This window comes from Raphanus sativus, unplaced genomic scaffold (genome assembly GCF_000801105.2).
Source record: "Raphanus sativus cultivar WK10039 unplaced genomic scaffold, ASM80110v3 Scaffold0006, whole genome shotgun sequence".
Classification (NCBI taxonomy): domain Eukaryota; kingdom Viridiplantae; phylum Streptophyta; class Magnoliopsida; order Brassicales; family Brassicaceae; genus Raphanus; species Raphanus sativus.
The window spans coordinates 135533-141532 of NW_026615332.1; positions in this window are offsets into that span (position 1 = coordinate 135533).

The window sequence follows — 6000 nt, forward strand, 5'->3', positions numbered from 1 at the left end:
GCTAATCCCTCATAACCTATCTGAACCATAAACCTAACAGGTGGATCTACTCACACATGATAGTTGTCACATAAATCATAGATGAGTAGATGAAATTGCAATAGAATAAATATAGAAACCAAAGGAGTTCCAAGAGGACTCTAAAGGATTTCCTCTCTTCCCTCCTAAACTAAGAAAAATGAATCAAAAGAAAGCGTAGAAAGCGTAGCCGTCAACAATGGCTTAGAAACCAGATATCTTCTTGCTCACAACACTTATGAGATTTATTCAACTTCCTGGTTATTATCCACTGGTTAGTGGTTCCCAATCAAGCTTCTTATATATTGGTTCATCCTGGTTTGATAAGAATCATGAAGATAATGGCATATGTCCGAACAGGCTAATCTCGAATCATCTGGATAGAAGGTGGGATATCTTCTTACTCACAACAGTTATGAGATTTATTCAACTTCATGGTTATTCTCCACTGATTAGTGGTTCCAAATAAAGTTTCTTAGATCGTGGTTCATCCAGGTTTGATAAGAATCATGAAGCTATTGCCATATGTCCGAACAGGCTAATCTGGAATCATCTGGATAGAAAGTGGGATATCTTCTTACTCACAACTCCTATGAGATTTATTTAACTTCCTGGTTATTCTCCACTGATTAGTGGTTCCAAATAAAGCTTTTTATATCGTGGTTCATCCTGGTTTGATAAGAATCATGAAGATAATGGCATATGTCCGAACAGGCTAATCTGGAATCATCTGGATAGAAGGTGGGATATCTTCTTGCTCACAACACTTATGAAATTTATTCAACTTCATGGTTATTCTCCACTGATTAGTGGTTCCAAATAAAGCTTCTTAGATCGTGGTTCATCCTGGTTTGATAAAAATCATGAAGATATTACCATATGTCTGAACAGGCTAATCTAGAATCATCTGGATAGAAAGTGGGATATCTTCTTACTCACAACTCCTATGAGATTTATTCAACTTCCTGGTTATTATGCACTGATTAGTGGTTCCAAATAAAGCTTCTTAGATCGTGGTTCATCCTGATTTGATAAGAATCATGAAGCTATTGCCAAATATCCGAACAGACTAATCTGGAATCATCTGGATAGAAGGTGGGATATCTTCTTGCTCACAACACTTATGAGATGTATTCAACTTCATGGTTATTCTCCACTGGTTAGTGGTTCCCAATCAATCTTCTTATATATTGGTTCATCCTGGTTTGATAAGAATCATGAAGATAATGACATATGTCCGAACAGGCTAATCTGGAATCATGTGGATAGAAGGTGGGATATCTTCTTACTCACAACAGTTATGAGATTTATTCAACGTCCTGGTTATTCTCCACTGATTAGTGGTTCCAAATAAAGCTTCTTAGATCGTGGTTCATCCTGGTTTGATAAGAATCATGAACCTATTGCCATATGTCCGAACAGGCTAATCTGGAATCATCTGGATAGAAAGTGGGATAACTTCTTACTCACAACTCCTATGAGATTTATTCAACTTCCTGGTTATTCTCCACTGATTATTGGTTTCAAATAAAGCTTCTTAGATCGTGGTTCATCCTTGTTTTGATAAGAATCATGAAGATATTGCCATATGTCCGAACAGGCTAATCTGGAATCATCTGGATAGAAAGTGGGATATCTTCTTACTCACAACTCCTATGAGATTTATTTAACTTCCTGGTTATTCTCCACTGATTAGTGGTTCCAAATAAATCTTCTTAGATCGTGGTTCATCCTGGTTTGATAAGAATCATGAAGCTATTGCCATAGGTCCGAACCTGCTAATCTGGAATCATCTGGATAGAAAGTGGGATATCTTCTTACTCACAACTCCTACGAGATTTATTCAACTTCCTGGTTTTTCTCCACTGATTAGTGGTTCCAAATAAAGCTTCTTAGATCGTGGTTCAACCTGTTTTGATAAGAATCATGAAGATAATGCCATATGTCAGAAAAGGCTAATCCGGACTAATCTGGATAGAAGGTGGGATATCTTCTTGCTCACAACACTTATGAGATTTATTCAACTTCCTGGTTATTCTCCACTGATTAGTGGTTCCAAATAAAGCCTCTTAGATCATGGTTCATCCTCGTTTGATAAGAATCATGAGGATATTGCCATATGTCCGAACAGGCTAATCTGGAATCACCTGGATAGAAAATGAGATATCTTCTTACTCACAACTCCTATGAGATTAATTTAACTTCCTGGTTATTCTCCACTGATTAGTAGTTCCCAAATCAAGCTTCTTATATATTGGTTCATCCTGGTTTGATAAGAATCATGAAGATAATGGCATATGGCCGAACAGGCTAATCTGGAATCATCTGGATAGAAGGTGGGATATCTTCTTACTCACAATACTTATGAGATTTATTCAACTTCCTGGTTATTCTCCACTGATTAGTGGTTCCAAATAAAGCTTCTTAGATCGTGTTTCATCCTGGTTTGATAAGAATCATGAAGATATTGCCATATGTCCGAACAGGCTAATCTGGAATCATCTGGATAGAAAGGGGGATATCTTCTTACTCACAACTCCTATGAGATTTATTCAACTTCCTGGTTATTCTCCCCTGGTTAATGGTTGTTGGGGTCAAAATCGGTCAAGACGAAATCGATGTCCGAAAATCTCGGAAAAACATTAAAAATGTTAGAGCAACCTCGAGAGACTAATTGTTAATCGAGAAACCTTGGGGAAATATTAAGTTCGAGATTAATCATCTCGAAATCAACTGCTAGAAACATTTTCTACACAAGGAAAAACCTACGGAAAACTAAAACGCAAAAACACGCACACACCGAAGGAACCGAGCAGCCAAACTCCGGACGTGGCCGTGGCCGCCGGGCGGCTAGCCCCGTGCTGGCCGTGGCGCCGGCGGCTAGCGCCCGTGCTGGCCGTGGCCACCGGGCGGCTAGCTCCGTGCTGGCCGTGGCCGCCGGCGGCTAGCGCCGTGATGGCCGTGGCCGCCGGGCAGCTAGCCCCATGCTGGCCGTGGCCGCCGGCGGCTAGCGCCCGTGATTGCCGTGGCCGCCGGGCGGCTAGCCCCGTGCTGGCCGTGGCCTCCGGCGGCTAGCGCCCGTGCTGGCCGTGGCCGCTGGGCGGCTAGCCCCGTGCTGGCCGTGGCCGCCGGGCGGCTAGCCCCGTGCTGGCCGTGGCCGCCAGCGGCTAGCGCCCTTGCTGGCCGTGGTCGCCGGGCGGCTAGCCCCGTGCTGGCTCGGGACATCGGACGGCTAGTCTTCGTTCATAAGTTCTAGGCCTCCGGGTCGCCAGAAATCCGTCTTTTGCGACTTTTCGAGATCCCGCAAACAAAACTCCTTTTCCTGCTCCAAGATTCCAAAGAACCGTAAGACGTCAACGGACAGGAAGACTTCGTATAAAACGGTGATGGATATCTTAAGACACCATGTGCCTCAGCTGTGCCTCAGCAATGGATCGAAGATCTTCCGAAAGACTCGACATCCAAGTAGGAGCATTCTTTCAAAGAAAATCATAGAAAACAGCGGAAGACCGGAAGACTGCCCGAAAGGGACCAAACCCGATCGAACAACCCGTTTACGATTTTCTAAAAGGATAGATACGACGGTTTACAATTATCTTCGCATGACAAGATAAATGTTAAACTTCCGAAAAGATAAATGTCAACTTTCCGAAAAGATAAATGTCAACTTTCCCAATAAACGCGAAAGCCGACGAAAATGGAAAAAAGTCCAGCCCGCGGCGGACTCAGCCCATCAAGAATAGATCGTCATATGGGAGTATATAAGCAAAGCTAGGAGCAGAGGAAGGGGGATCCGAAATCAGAAGAAAGAAACCACCCCAGAGCAACTTAGAACTTAGGCTTTTATTTCCTTTTTAGCGAGCTGCGACTCAACTAGGTTAGATCTAGATTTCGAGACTAGCGATGATCGACAGCTCTTGCGGCCGAGATCTCGACCTGTTGTCCAACGCTCTCCGCAGATTCGGAAATAAGATTCTTTCTTTTTGCTCTCTTTATTTTACGCATTTATTCCCAAACTAGACTCGTATTAACTTTGTCGTGCGTGGCCCAGCAGATAGCCGGGATCCTCGGGGAAAACTAGGTCAACTTAGTTTTCCTACGTTTTAACTTAACTAAAATCGACAGTGCGAATTTCGGTTCCCACAGTTTGGCGCTAGAAGGAGGGGGATTCACGGATTTATCTTTCTCGCAACTACGCACGCCCAGTTAAGCATGTCTGCTGACGCGGAAAAAGACAAGCAAACACACGACGGACCAGCTGTCGATGTCAACGCTGAGAAGACTCCTGACGGAAACGTATCGACGGTCACTGCCGAGGCAAACACCGCGATGCTGGACCAGGTGAAAGAACTGTTCGCCACCGCCCAGAAACGGTCGGAAGAACAAGAGAAACTAATGGCTTCACTCGCTAAAAGGTCAACCTTAACAGCGAAAAGCAAACTCCCGCGCGGATCCCCCAAGGTCAGGCGTGTCAGGAGGCTCGACTTCGGATCTTCCGGAGACCAAGAAAAAGATGCCCCGAGAAAATCCCAGAACTCGTCCCTAACGATACCACTCCGCCGGGGCAGAAGAAAACGACGGGCAACCTTCTACCTCCCGCAAGGGACAACGAAGGAGACGACGTCGAAAGAATCAATCTGGATATCAGCGATCAATCGGACCCGTCCGACGAAGACGCCGACCTCCACCACAGAAGGACTCGAAGTCAGTCAGCTCGACTGGCGGCAGCCTTCGAAAAACCCATGACAGAAGAGGAAGAAGACCTCTACGGGTCAGAGCAAGAAAGGTTGGCTGAGGACCAGACTCGGGCCTATCGCAGCCAACGTAGACAAAGGAGCGCGAACGGCGCCAACGAAATCCACGATTTGCGCGAGTACATCGCCAAAACTGCAGCCGAGGTGAAAGCGGTAAAATCTCAGATTCACCACGCGACCAGCACTGCCCCCGAGATCGACCTGCTCCTCGAGGAATCGAGAAAAACTCCGTTCACCTCTCGAATCACGGACGCACGAGTCTCAGATCCTGGGAAAATAAAGCTTTCCCACCTACGATGGAACCACAGATCCAAAGGCACATCTGCAGTCTTTCCAGATTGCGATGGCAAGGTCTAAACTTCCGGAGCGGGAAAGGACATCGGCTGCTGTCTCCTATTCGTCGAGAACCTCAGAGGTGCTTCGCTCGAGTGGTTCTCACACTTGAAAGAAACTCCATCGGAAGTTTCCGCCAGCTTGCTTCGGCTTTTTGAAGCAATTCTCCATGTTCATGGACAGGGAAACTTCGACATAGACCTTTGGAGTCTAATTCAAAAGGAAGAGGAACCGCTCCGCGACTACATAAGGAGGTTCAAACTCGTGATGTTCAGGGTAACAGGCCTCAGCGACAGAGTCGCCATCGACGCCCTGAGGAAAAACCTCTGGTACAAATCGAAATTCCGAAAGTGGATTTTCTCTGGAAAGGCCACGCACCATCCAGGACACTCTCCACAAGGCAACGGATTTCATCATCATGGAAGAAGAGATGAAAATCCTAGCGCAAAAGCATGGACCGCGAAAAGCATCCGGCAAGAAGAAAACTCTCGTAACGATAAGTACGTCCATCACGAAGGGGAAGACGTCCAAGGCGAGCATAGCTACGCGTCAATTTCGAACAAGGAAGGACGCCGGAAACACTTGGACGCGGAACTCGTACAAGGACAATTCCAGCTGCGAGTTCCATCAGACGAGAGGTCACTCCACCGCCAACTGCAAAGTCCTCGGCGCTAGACTCATTATGAAGCTGCTTGACGGCAAACTAGCAACGGTCAAGAGCATGAAAGACCTGATCCTAGATTCTGAACCGTCCCGCCAAACACCGATGGAGCCAATCCGCCGAGAATAAGCGCTCCTGGAACTCAATCGGGCAAAAACGCGAACGAGACAAGACGGCGAAGGAAACAACAACAACCGCCAAAGGATCAACATGGTCATCGGAGGATCGCATTTT